The sequence below is a fragment of the Rhipicephalus microplus genome, chromosome X, assembly GCF_043290135.1.
Source record: "Rhipicephalus microplus isolate Deutch F79 chromosome X, USDA_Rmic, whole genome shotgun sequence".
NCBI lineage: Eukaryota > Metazoa > Arthropoda > Arachnida > Ixodida > Ixodidae > Rhipicephalus > Rhipicephalus microplus.
Window position 1 is genome coordinate 383,562,871 of NC_134710.1, and position 13,678 is coordinate 383,576,548.

The window sequence follows — 13,678 nt, forward strand, 5'->3', positions numbered from 1 at the left end:
AGACACGTATGCCCCTCGCCAGACGGTGTTTCGTCGAATCCTTCACTAGATCTTGAACTTGATTTTGAAAGAAACCGTTTCTGCATCGACCAATATTCACGGCGCTGCTAGACACGTGTAGGAATGTGTACCCTCTCGCTACCCGCAGCTAAGACGGCACATGAATTCCCGTGTAAAGGCAACTACTCCTTATCCTTATTGTCAGTGAAAATATCTCACCCTTGCCACCCACCCCCCCCCCCCCTTCCTCCACGACGCCCGCCTTCCAGGTGCAGTCTAGCCCGGCCGTGCAAAAACCCTCAAAGAATGCGGAGCTTCCACGTGTTGCCGGTTCATGTTTTTCGCCCTCCGCCGTCTTGTCAACTTTTTGGTCCTAAATGGTAAGCCATGCTGGCCCAGTTCGGCTGGTGAAAACTACGGATAGAACTGCAGTTACGTCTGCCATGTAGCTACCTGTAATCATGGTGAGCCGTCGGCGTACTTAGTCCAGAATACCGCCCAGCGGCTGTACGCAAATACTGCCGCGAGTGAACATGTTACACTCATGCCCAAGATGTGCGTTCTCGTCCACGAAGCTCTGCAAAGTCGTCTGGCACATAAGAGACCATCGCCACGACAATAGATTTTCTATCATGTGCGGTGTGGATGGGTGTGCGAAAACCTACAGTGAGTTCGAATCTTATCGAAGGCACATTTACCGTGTGCACAGACGATATATGGACATGGATGACGCAGAGGAAGCCGGTGTTGAACCAACAGTCCTCGAAGAACCACCGGTGCGTGCCACAACAAGCTGCGCTGCGCACGACACAGTGGGTGATCACAGTGAAATGTTTTCATCTGGTTGCTCGTCGAACATGATCAACACGGAATGCGATGCGGTCTCTGTTCCCACTGCTCGAGTGACCACAATCAACGACTTCGTGCTGAAAATAAAAAAACAGCTGTGCTTACTTTTTTTTCGTGTTGCAGAAGTGCACAAGCTACCGCACTCTACGGCAGAAAGTGTTTTCAATGACTTCAAGATTACCTTTCTCGACATAATTCGGACATTCGCTTCTGTCATTGAAAATAACATCGCGATGGAGTCGGCAGGAATCGAACTGCGCAAGTTACTCGCTGGTGAATTCTTAGAGGATATTTTTCAAGCAGCAAGTAGTAAATATAAGCGAGAGCAATTCGCCAAGCGTCACCTGCCCTACGTAAAGCCTGAAGTGCGTGATCTTGGTGCTGGTGAGACTTTTCAGTTTGTTCCTATAAGTGGTGTCATGCGAAATCTTATGTCCTCTGAGAACTTCCGCGACCACATAGAGCTAGATTTCTCAACAGGAGCGCCTTCACCAACGCTGCATAATTTTAGGGATGGCTGCATATACAAAGAAAAGTTGCATGCACTACTCGAGGATGGCGCGCAGTATACGCTTTTTTTTGTGTTGTACAGCGACGAAGTGGAGATAGTGAATCCGCTGGGGTCAAAGCGGGGTGTTCACAAAATCCTTGTCGTGTATTTCAGCGTGGTAAACATCCATGCCAAATACAGATCACAGCTCAGCTCTATCCATGTAGTTTTAGTTGCACCATATAGACTTGTCATCAAGCACGGAATCAATGTTATTTTGAAGCCAGTTGTAGATGACGTATCAGCTTTATGGATGACTGGTTTCACTCTGTGGAAGAACTCTGTTGCGGTAAAGGTGAGAGCGATTCTTGTTGCCTTTTCCGGTGATAACCTTTCAATGAATCGACTTGGCGGATTCACGTGTTCTTTCAGCCGTGGTCGTCCATGCAGATTTTGTACTTCACCAAACTCGGCGTTCAACACTGCCTTTCACGAGAGTGATGTTCAGGTTCGAAATCTGCCCTTGCACCAAAACCACGTTGCAAGTGCTAAAATAAATAGGCAGCTAGGCACAGCACTGTACGGCGTTAAAGATGAATCTCCACTCACAGATGTTGCCTATTTTGATGTGACAGTGCAACTGCCTCCGGACTTGATGCACGATGTGCTGGAGGGAGCCATTCCACATGTATTAAGGCACATTTTGCAAGGCCTGCTTCGTTCTGGAGTAATTAGGCACTCAGACCTTGATCGTATCCGCACATTCGTTTTTGGTGCTCACGACAAAAAGAACAAACCGGAAGAAGTCGTGAAATCCTTTCTTAATGGGCAAAGTGCATACAAGGGAACAGCTTCTCAAAAGTGGTGCCTATTCAGATTTTTTTCTCTTATGTTTGCAGATATTGTTCCTAAACAAAATGAGCACTGGGAAGTGTACCTACTTCTGAGAAGCATTGCAGATATAACATTTGCCGACAAGATTCCTCACGACCATTTGGCATATCTGCAAGATGAAATACGATTTTTTTTATCTTCATTTGCTGCTCTCTAACCCTGGTGCAATAATACCCAAACTGCATTTCTTGATTCATTACCCCTCGGCTCATCAGTGAACTTGGTCCACTAAAGCAATACTGGTGCATGCGATATGAAGCCCAAACACCAGTACATGAAAACTATTGCACAGCGCAACCAAAACTTTCGAAATATATGCAAGTCTATCGCAGAAAGACACCAGTTGCTGCAGAGTTTCGAATTTTCCAACTTAGAAGTGGGACCGTGGCATACAGGACTAAAAGATCCAGGCAGCTGAAGCTAGAAGACTTGTGCTCATACATGCGCAAAGTTGTCTCTCCTGGCATTCCAGAGTGGGGAAGTTGGTTCTGCCGAGGTGGAAAACTTGGTTTTCAAAAAGTTCGATGTAGTCATCCTAGAGAAGCAACAGCTGCCACTTTTTGGCCAAATAAGAAGGCTGTATATTTACTGCGGAAGCCTTTTCCTGCTTGTAGATGTGCTCATGACAGTCAGATTCGATCGTCACCGCTGGTCGTATGTTGTCGACAATACAGACGAGCAAAAACTTGTACAGCCCTTCAATCTTCCATCACCTCAAGTTCTTGACCTATATTTTGGTGCTGAGCTGATGCTACGGCCTGAAATTATGATTGTTGAATGATGTCCAAATTGTCATCTTAGACAGCTTTTTGTCACGGGCTGAATCTAAACTACTAGTAGCGTAGCCAATGTTTTTTTAGGAGAGGGGTTTCAGTCATACTTCATATATTTTTGCTCTGGAGTTTGTGTATTTGGAAATGTCCTCCCTGGCTACGCAACTGAAGATGACGTATGATTTTATGTTACATCTCTCTTTTAGTGTATGGTTTCTAGTGTGCTGTCTTTACTGTATTTATCTTTTACTGTACCTGATGCACCCTTTCATCTACTGTTTTCTAACCAAAGCTTGTTACATTCTTTTTCTTTTATCAGTGTTATTGGTCTCTTCCCACTGTATTGCTGCAGAGCGCATGGCACTTTGTGTGATAACAAATTAAATGATATCCACCACATTTATAGTGAAACGCATTGTGCATGGTTACTTTGTTACATATTGCTCTGTTTATTTAGTAGTATCCGGAGCGGATAATTGATATGATTGTTACTTTGGACTATCTGATGCGCACATCTGCTGTTAATGTGAAATTGCTACCTTCAACTGCAACCGAAATATTATCATTCAGCGAACAATTTCGGTTAATCAACATGAAACACAATGGGCAGCCACAAAGTTACGGCTTAGGGCCTGTTAGCTTAGAGTTATGCAAATGTACAGCTGTGAAAATTTACACCTATAGAATATTTTCTGTTTTTTACACATGGTGCCTATATATATATATATATATATATATATATATATATATATATATATATATATATATATATATATATATATATATATATATATATATATATATATATATATATATATATATATATATATATATATATATATATATATATATATATATAAGGGAAAGAAGTGTATAATTAAGGGCTCGTGTTTGCGTGTTTTGACACAATAATAATGAGATCTAACAGACAATAATGCCAAGAGGAAAGTATAGGGAAAGGTATTAGACCAAATTGTAATGTAAACGTGAAGAAAGAAAAGTGGGTGAAAAAATAACTTTGCCGTGGGCAGGGACCGAACCTGCGACCTTCGAATAACGACCTTCGAATAATATATATATATATATATATATATATATATATATATATATATATATATATATATATATATATATATATATATATATATATATATATATATATATATATATATATATATATATAAGGGTCATGAACCACCCCTGGGCTTGGTGAAGAGAGAGACCGTGATCAAGTATAGAATTTGTATTTCAATACCTTCAACTACTCAACATTTCAACTCTTTACTAACAAGAATACGAAAAAGTTAGTAATACCTCAAGTGAGGTAGTAAACGTTGCAGCTACTATACTTCTTTGCATGCAGCTAGTAACTGCTTACTAATGTATGTAGTAAATAGGTAGCAAAGAGGTAGTAAAAATTCAAGAGAGGTAGTAACAGCTGCAGTTGCTACCCTATTGCAGTTAGGTTGCAACTGTTTACTAATGTAAGTAGTAAATAGGTAGGAAGAAGCTAGGAACGGTTCAGGAAAGGTAGTAACCGTTGTCGTTACTACCTGTTCGCTTGCAGTTACTACCTTTTTACTAACTTTTTTTTAAGAGTGTAGAACTGATTCATATTTCAAGCGTGAAGTATATAACAGCTTTCAAAATAATTATGGAGGCTTAGAAGCGTTTCCTAGCTAAAAAATTACAACTAAGTTATCTTCTAATGTCCTAGTTTGTAAGGTATGGGAGAAACAGGCAAGGGAAGGGACAAAGGGGAGCACACCTTGTGTTTATCATCAGATTGTTCGAAAATATAAGGTACTCTGCATAGTGTCAGTTAGTTGGCGCAAAACTTTTGTGGGAACTCCGGCTATGAGATCGCTTACCTACCAATGAAATGATGGTATACAGTACGTGCAATAACCTCGACTTGCCGTCGTACCGCAGTGACTAAGCTCTTGCGGATCTAAGGTAAAGAACGCGGCTTCGATTTCCCGCCATGGCGGCTGCATTTGAATAGAAATGATGCGCATGAACGCCCGTGCCCTTATATACCGGTGCACGCTAATGAAGGTGGACAAAATTATTCCATAGTCTCCATCGACCACGTCCCTAAACATGTTGTAGTGGTTTTGGTACGTAAAGGCTCAATATGAGAATCTTGAGCTGGTTCAGGATGGCAATCATTGCTATTTAATTACATTAGGCAACATGTGATGGTTACAAACTTGTGCAAACTGGCAGAATCATTGCGATTTTGTCAAATGATTTGCACAATTATCAAAGCGCAGTCCTTAAGCGCTATATATAGGACCTGGCGCAGGGTACAAAAACTCATGTCATCATAGTGAGGTTAATAAGAACTTAGGAAAAAACACAGTGCGAGTCCGAATAGAACGCGCGGATCGTGCGTGGCAGTCCAGTATTCTATCACAAAGCTACGCCAGTGTTCGAAACACTGTATTGGAAAGAGACCCTATAAAGTCGTCCTATGCCGCAATGAGTACTGTTAGCAAGTGTAATATTGCGTTGTAGAAACGTACCAGGCAACGCATCAAGCAAATTGTGCAAATAGCGGTGGCTCAAAGCTGTAAGCCCGTATTCCAAGGGCAGACTATAATTTATCTTAATCATTAACCTCGTCAGCAAAGTGTGTAGCCACTCACGCGAATTCCCAAGCTTCTATTATGACGACGATGATGATAATATATTAACCACACTGGATTACTTTCACTTTCAAGTCATTTTAGGCGAATGTATTCATTTACGGATCATACGTTTAAGAAAAGATGAGGCCGCTTGAAGCCAAAAGAGCGAACTCTATCGAAATGGCTCGCTCATTACGCAAAGTCGTCATGTTACTTTCACAAAACTCTCACCGGGTGGCTTCTTTACGTTGTCCATTCCAATATTTTTAGGGCAATCTTTAACATCTGTGGTGGAAAAGCACCTACCTGCATCTAGGAATTTGATAATTCTTCGAAGAGATGAACTAAGTGCAATACCATATTTTATAAGGAAACTTTGTCTAGAACTACATAAACTTTGCCTTGCTATGACGGTGCTATGACGGTCCTCTTCTATTTCTAATTTACACCAATGACATGGCAGACTATTTATCACCTCACACACAGTCCTTGCTTTACGCAGACGACATCACCATATTTACTGCTCACGACTCCATTCCTGCCCTAACCTCCCAGCTCTTTAGATCGTCCTTAATTTGTGCCTTAACAACAAGCTTCTTACTAATCCTTCTAAGACAAAGTTTGTTATTTTCAGTTCTCGGTCCAAAAAGCGACATAACGCCCTCCCGGTGTATCTTAATAACTATGAAAATTTCCATCTGACAAATGCACACTTCTCGGTGTAGAACGTGAGTGTTTTCGAACTTTAGTCATCATATTGATTTTATAAAAAGGAAAATCGCCCATGCCATTGGTGTTCCGCTCAGAGCCCGCCCATTTTTTTACGCTCCCTACACTATACGCTCTCTAATATGCCTTCCTTCATAGTCATTTAAACTACTGTATTGCATCTCGAGGACTTACGTGTAAGACTTACGTAAGCCCATTAGTGCATACTCAAAAACAGGCTCTGCGCATAATAACGGACTGTGATTAGCATGCTCATTCAGCTCCACTATTTTCTTCACCAAATAGTTGGCCTATTGCAAATATGATCGTCTTTAACTTAGCTTTAAATGCCTATCGCCGGGCACAGAACCTGAATCTTTTGTATATTGTGGGTAATAAAATTACAACTTCCTCTAGTAATACACGTTTCTCCTTTCAAAACAACATCTTACTGGCGCGCACAAATTACGGACTGAAAACAGTGAGCTTCTCTGCCATCAAGGTATGGAACACTCTGCCTTTGGATACTAAAACCTCTCGCTGAATAAATGCCTTTACGCATTCAGTTCGCATTTACCTGAATCCTTCTTTAAACTTTTGACTTATCTGTAGTTACTGTCGTTGCCTTTTTTTGTCATACAATCTCATGTCTTCTTTATCAATTTCCGTTACTTTCTTTCTATTCCGAAATATTTATTAGTGTATACTTCTAGCGATTGATTCGTTTGCACTTTATTCGCTTTGCTTTTTGAATTCATTTTTCTGAGCATTTTAATGTCAAATATTCTCCATTTTATTGCATACCATAATGCCTTTTTATTATTTTGTAAGCAAAGTGGCGCTTCTTTTGCGTGATTCTGCCCTTGTTTTTAATTTCACTTAGCTATTTTATAAGAAGAGGTCCAATTGCAGTCCTCACACCAAGGAACCTCTTTCTGTATACCTCTTCCTATATGTAAATTCCCACCCAAATACACTTAATAAACTGAAACTGAAACTGAATCGAAATGTATCGGCGGGCACAGCACAGCCATTCGATGTGTAAAGTGCCTATAGCTCACACTTAGTGTCTCACGTGACTTCACCTGTGCATTTGAATTCACCAGATAATTTTCATCGCAACAATATGCCCTCCCCCCCTTCCCTTGAAAAAAAAAAAAGATCAATAAGAGAAGATGCGAGCTATCTATATATCAACCAAAGTCACTGGTTTAGCAGCACGAACCAGAAGTGAACGCTTTGACATTTGATTCGTGATAGAATATCTGTAAGCCCCTTGACAAAATTTTGTACGTTTCTGTTTGCTTTATACGCGTCATATTTTTCTGCCCTTCGTGTAATGTCCTGCATCTTGCAACCTTAGACATACTGCAAAATGAAAAAAAATGATCAAGGAATAAAGGAAACCAAAGGTTCGCGATGCATGTCATCTGAATGGCATCAAATTGCCACTGCTCATATATGTGCACGATGGTGACAATCTGCTTATTGGCGGTCTGCCTTTTCAAATATTTACAGTGGTATGCCCAGCCACTCTGTAAATGGTGCGTGGGAGCCGAAGGTACTCAGTGTAGACGCCATCATTACAGTCGTTTTATGACTGAGGGGGCAACTTTCGCCGTGAGACACCCTCATTTTGCGTGTTTGTAAAAGCTGTGACGGCTTGAGCAGAAAAAAATACTAAAGTGAAAAATAAATAAGCAAGAACACAAAGAGTAAGAAGCAAAAAATGCGGGTCGATCCACATTTACAGAGGCTAATACCGAAGGACTGCGACAAAAGTAATGGAGCTACTATAGCAATTTACGCCTATGTAACCATTCACGGTTTAGCACTAGAGGCGACAACATATTGCAACTCAGTATACACTGTATATATTCGTCCCCCATTGAGTCGATCGCACAAAAGCAGGATGAACTTAACAGTGTTTCAAGGCAGCCTAAGCACACCCGGCAACGGTAAACATAAGAACGTAGCTTTCAGCACGAGCTGCATAACCTGGTGCAAAAAATGAAAATAAATTCTGTCTTGATATCAGCTGAGAACTGATGCGCAAGGATGACTCCAAGGGCCAAGGGAAGCGAAAAAAGAGAAAGGACAAGAACAGATCTCCGGGGAAGTCCCCTGATGACTTTGTAACTACGAGAGTACTGGCAACAAAAAAAGAATCATTGCTTAGGTTAATTAGCTCACGGCAGGGTTGAACGTATGCCCATTTGCATGACGTTTCGAATAAAAGGCTGTGGCAAAATACAGTGCTTTACTTGCGTCAAAGCACACTGCAAAAAAGGGAATTTTTCTCGTGCTTCAGACTATCAGAGTCAAGCTACCCGCTTGTTAATGTACACACTCCATATTAGACTAATAGTGAAATAATTTATACCAAATGAATTTAAATAAAAGATTCCCTGTTGCTATAATGCTTTTAATAATAATAATAATAATAATAATAATAATAATAATAATAATAATAATAATAATAATAATAATAATAATAATAATAATAATAATAATAATAATAATAATAATAATAATAATAATAATAACAAATGGTTATGATTAATAAATAAATTATGATGGGTCTGTCACAGCGAATACTGATAAGTTCCGTTAATATCACTATATTATTATTATTATTATTATTATTATTACTATTATTATTATTCAATATCAGGTGAATAGAGACACATACACTGAAGGATGTAGACGCTATATCTGACGTAGTTCTTTCAAGGCGGGCTGCCGAGCATCGCCCCACTCGTGGAAGAGGCGGTGGTGACAGAGGCAGGGGCAGGAGGCACTTTATACATATATACGTATATTCCCCACCAAAAATTGTTTGTCTACGCGTGGTTTTTCTCGTCAACACACCAACGAGGCCTGTAATATTATAACAGCTTCGCTGAAATAATATTGACTTTTGCTAGAAAAAAAAAACGTTTCTGTTCGCATTGCCAAAAATCTGCGAACTGATTGTGAGGCACGCATTGATGAAGGATTACTCTACACTGGCGTTTATCAAATATTGAACGTGTCCTAAATTTCCGAAGTATTAACCACAACAGCCAAGACCAAAATGAAATACAATAATTTTTACCCCATTCATAAAAACTTTCATATTCCTCTAGTCGATAGATAACGGGGGTGTAGCTCAGAGGTAGAGCGCTTGCTTCGCATGTGCTCCAGTCAATAAGAGCGTGCAACCTGTTTAAACTGCTTTCTAACTACAAGGACTCTTGTCGATGCTACAGGGTATCCGTGTGGAACAAATACGTCCTTTATAAGTCATTCAATCCGCCGACCATGTTTTGACGGTAGCACCCGTCCTAGCCGCTTCTTAAACCTGATACTCTGTCATAGTAGGGGTTAAAACATGTCAGCGCCCCCCTCCCACCCTACAATAACGATAGAAGGCAGCGGAGCTTCGACTACGGTGTGCCTGGTAAAGTGGATGTTGCTATATGAATGTATCATCTATTGTAATTATTGACTATCTCGGACGAACCAAAAAAAAAAGAACTCAAACATCCCCATGTTTCTTTTGCGCATAACGCGTATCATCTCATCAGCGGTGGCCAACGCTTGTCTAATAATAAAATGCACTAGTGCATAAAAAAACCCCGTTACTTGGAAGATGCAAACATAGCGGGACGCTCATATCTTATTCAAGAAGCATTGCCTTTGAGTCGAAAGTGTTCTTAAGACTCCGCTATTACGGCAGGTTGTTGCACCAATTGTGTTTATTTCTGCGCTAAGTCTATTTTTTTTTGGGGGGGGGGGGTATAACAACTCTGGAATAATCGAGTTATTCGGTTGGCCGAAAATCACTGTTCTAAAGTTTTGTCCGCGGACGCCGTTCACCAGAGTCCATCTATATGTAGCTTCTCTGTAATACTGCCACGGAAAATCTTGCAGCGGCACAGTGGTTCGGGTCTCTAGGACAACGCCGGACATGACCATTTCAACTTCTGTCTTTAATCGGGGCACCTGCTCATGCGATCCTCGTTGGAAGTGAAACGGCCCACGTAAGTGCTCGAGCTTCACGAACACAGCTTTGGCTGGACTAAGAAACTGTCAAGACGCCAATAATCCACTTTCAGTTTTCACCTCCAAAGACTTGCGGGTATTAGCCCAAAAGTCACTGAAGCCTGCCACCTTTAGTGCGCCGGCCATCACGCCTACCCAGATTGCTATAAGACATGAACTACCATCTCGGACTTTCTCTCTGCTCTGCCTTACATTACAATATTCACACTGAAATGTAGCCTTCCTCAGACAGCATATTTTTTACTGCTAGCAGAACGGACCTAAACCATATATGTGGCAAAGGACCACTCAGCTACTTCCTAACTTTAACAGCGTTTTGAGTACCGTATTTACTCGAAAATATTACAACTAGAATTATAGGTGGACGCTAAGATATTGCATAAGCTTGTTCGAATGCTCGAAATGTTTCGATTATTCGAACGAATATTACAATATTCAAATCACGTCGATTTGAATTGAAATATTGTAAATTTCGAAGAATTTCAAAGGAACAAATTGTTTTTATTTATTTATTTTATTTACATAGTTCCTGCAACGCCGTAGTGGCATTACTGCAGGGGGGTATACATAAGAAGTCATAGGAAACATTTCTGCGATAAGACGCCAAACATAGTGAAAAAATTCAATTATAACAACATATAAAAATAAAAAAAATAAAAAATATTTTAGTACAATATTGCACATGACAACAGGTACCAAAAGAGAAGTACATATGTCACAATTTCACAACGATGAGAAAAAAGCGCTGTTGTCACTCAAGTTCACTATACCTTCGGGAAGTTCATTCCAGTCTCTAATTGTTTTTAAAAAGAAGGAGTTGGCAAAAGTAGTGGTTTTGTACGCGTATTCTTGTATTTTATGTGAGTGTTGGCATCTTGTGGAACGATATGTTGGTGCTAGTAGGTATTCAGACTTATTAATTCCTGTTAGGTTATAATATATGCTATGCAGAAGTTTTAATCGAAGTTTCCGTCTTCTAGATTTTAGAGTTTCCCAGCCTAATATGGCCTTTATTTCTGACATACTAGCGAATGGGTCGTAGTTGTTGCTGACGAAACGGGCTGCCTGGTTTTGGACTTTTTCTATTGTTTTTGCAAGATACTTTTGAGCCGGGTCCCAGATAACACAAGCATATTCAAGTATAGACCTGACAAGAAGGAAGTAAAGAGTTTCTTTCACTTCTTTTGTTGCACAGTGAAAGTTTCTACGAATAAAAAACAACGTTCTACTAGCCTTTGAGATCATTTGGTCTATGTGTCTGTTCCAATGGAACGATTCTGTCAAGTAAATTCCTAAATATTTACACTCGGGCACCTTTTTGACTGCCTCGCCATTAATACTGTATGTGCACTGGATTTTTGAAATGTTCTTTGCAAAGCTGATGTGGTTGCACTTCGAGATATTTAAGCACATATTCCACGTGGAGCACCAATGTGTTACCGTGTTTAAGTCATCTTGCAATAGTTCAGTGTCTGTGATTGAAGTAATGTGACGGTAGATGATGCAATCGTCTGCGAATAATTTTATGCAAGATTTTATGTTATATGCTATATCATTTATATAAACCAAAAATAACAGCGGACCTAGAACGCTACCTTGTGGCACGCCTGAAGTCACGTTTACATATGAAGACGTTTTAGAATTTAAAACAACACACTGTTTACGACCACTTAAGTAATTCCGTAGCCAGGTTTGCAGCTTAGCATTAATATTCAGTGAAGCCAGTTTAATGTCTAACAGATTATGTGGGACCGTATCAAATGCCTTGCGAAAATCGAGAAATAATGCATCAACAATGTTGTTACGGTCAAGCGCAGTCAGTACGTCATGCTGAAATTCAGTTAGTTGCGTGACGCATGAACGACCCTGCCGAAATCCATGCTGGGAGCGGGCAAAAAAATGAGTAGATTCGAGATATTTGAACAATGCGCTATAAATAACATGTTCTAATAATTTGCAACAGGTTGAAATTAAGGATATGGGACGATAATTTTGTACATGTTTTTTGCTTCCTGCCTTATGTACAGGAACCACATTGGCTGTTTTCCAATCCCTTGGAATAACGCCGGTGTCTAGAGACAACTTGTACATTATGCATAAATATTGTGCAATAATAACGTGACACTTTTTAAGTACATGAGATGATATACCGTCAGGCCCTGTAGCCTTAGAGGTGTCCAGAGTACGCAGCAGACTATCCAAACCAGCGTAATCGATTTCAATTTCCGCCATTTCATTACCAATATTTTTTGAAGGTAGCATTGGAGAGTGTTCAGTTCTTTTTGAAAACACTGACTGAAAATAGGCGTTAAATGCTTCAGCTTTCTCCAAGTCATCCGTTATAGTTTTTTCCTGGGTTAAAAGGTCAGGGATAGCTGTGTCGTCTTTTCTGTTGCTCTTGACATACTTCCAAAAGAATTTTGGATTACACTTCAAGTCTGTGTTTAGCTTGTCAAAGAAGACACGCTTTGCCTGTTTTAGTTTTAACTTAAGCTCTTTGTTTACACTTTTGAGCTTTGTTTTATTTAGTGCTGTTCTCTTTTTAAGAAACCTTTTATGGGCATTCGCTGCTTTTCTAACAAGTTTGCGTATCTCAGAGTTGAACCAGGGTTTGTGCCTCTTTCTGCATCTTAGACACCTCTGAGGTACGTACATATTCACCAGCTCTGTAACCTTGTCACGGAAAATTTGCCACAATTCATCCATGCCGCATGACTCCGATATGCATAAAAAAGTGGGATAATACAAGACCAGCTCTTCGGAAATGGCATTAAAGTCCCCTCTGTCGTACATGAAAACATTTCGAGGGGTTTGCTTACACGCAGGTATTCTAGAAACGTTTAACTCTGCAACAACGCAACTATGATCACTAATTCCTGGACATACGTTTGTGTGAACAATAACATTTTCGTCATTGCTTAGTAAAAGATCTAGTAAAGCGTTAATCCGAGTTGGTTCGTTCACATATTGTTGTAGCCCATAGACACTCATTAGTTCTGAAAAGGCAGAACAATTTCGATTTTTTTGTGGGGCTACACAGTCGGAATCCCATTTCATATCGGGCAGATTGAAATCCCCTCCCAGTATTACGCAGTGAGATATTTGTGATAGTATGTCGGAAAGTTGAATCAAAGATTCATTGTTGTGGTCAGGTGGGCGGTAAAATGATCCAAAAACGATGTTGTTTCCCTGGGGAAATTGGACGCGGCACCATACTGATTCAGTTTCATTATCAAAAACAACTTCTTCGCTGGCAAGGCTACTTGAAATTAAAAGAAACACGC

At 40.2% G+C, this 13,678-nt stretch overlaps 1 protein-coding gene across 1 annotated transcript in view; it reads right to left on the minus strand.

The window, feature by feature from the left end:
• The window catches only part of LOC119161930 (visual pigment-like receptor peropsin), a 321,513-nt gene that overhangs the window by 153,084 nt on the left and 154,751 nt on the right, over positions 1-13,678 (minus strand). The window lies entirely within an intron of this gene.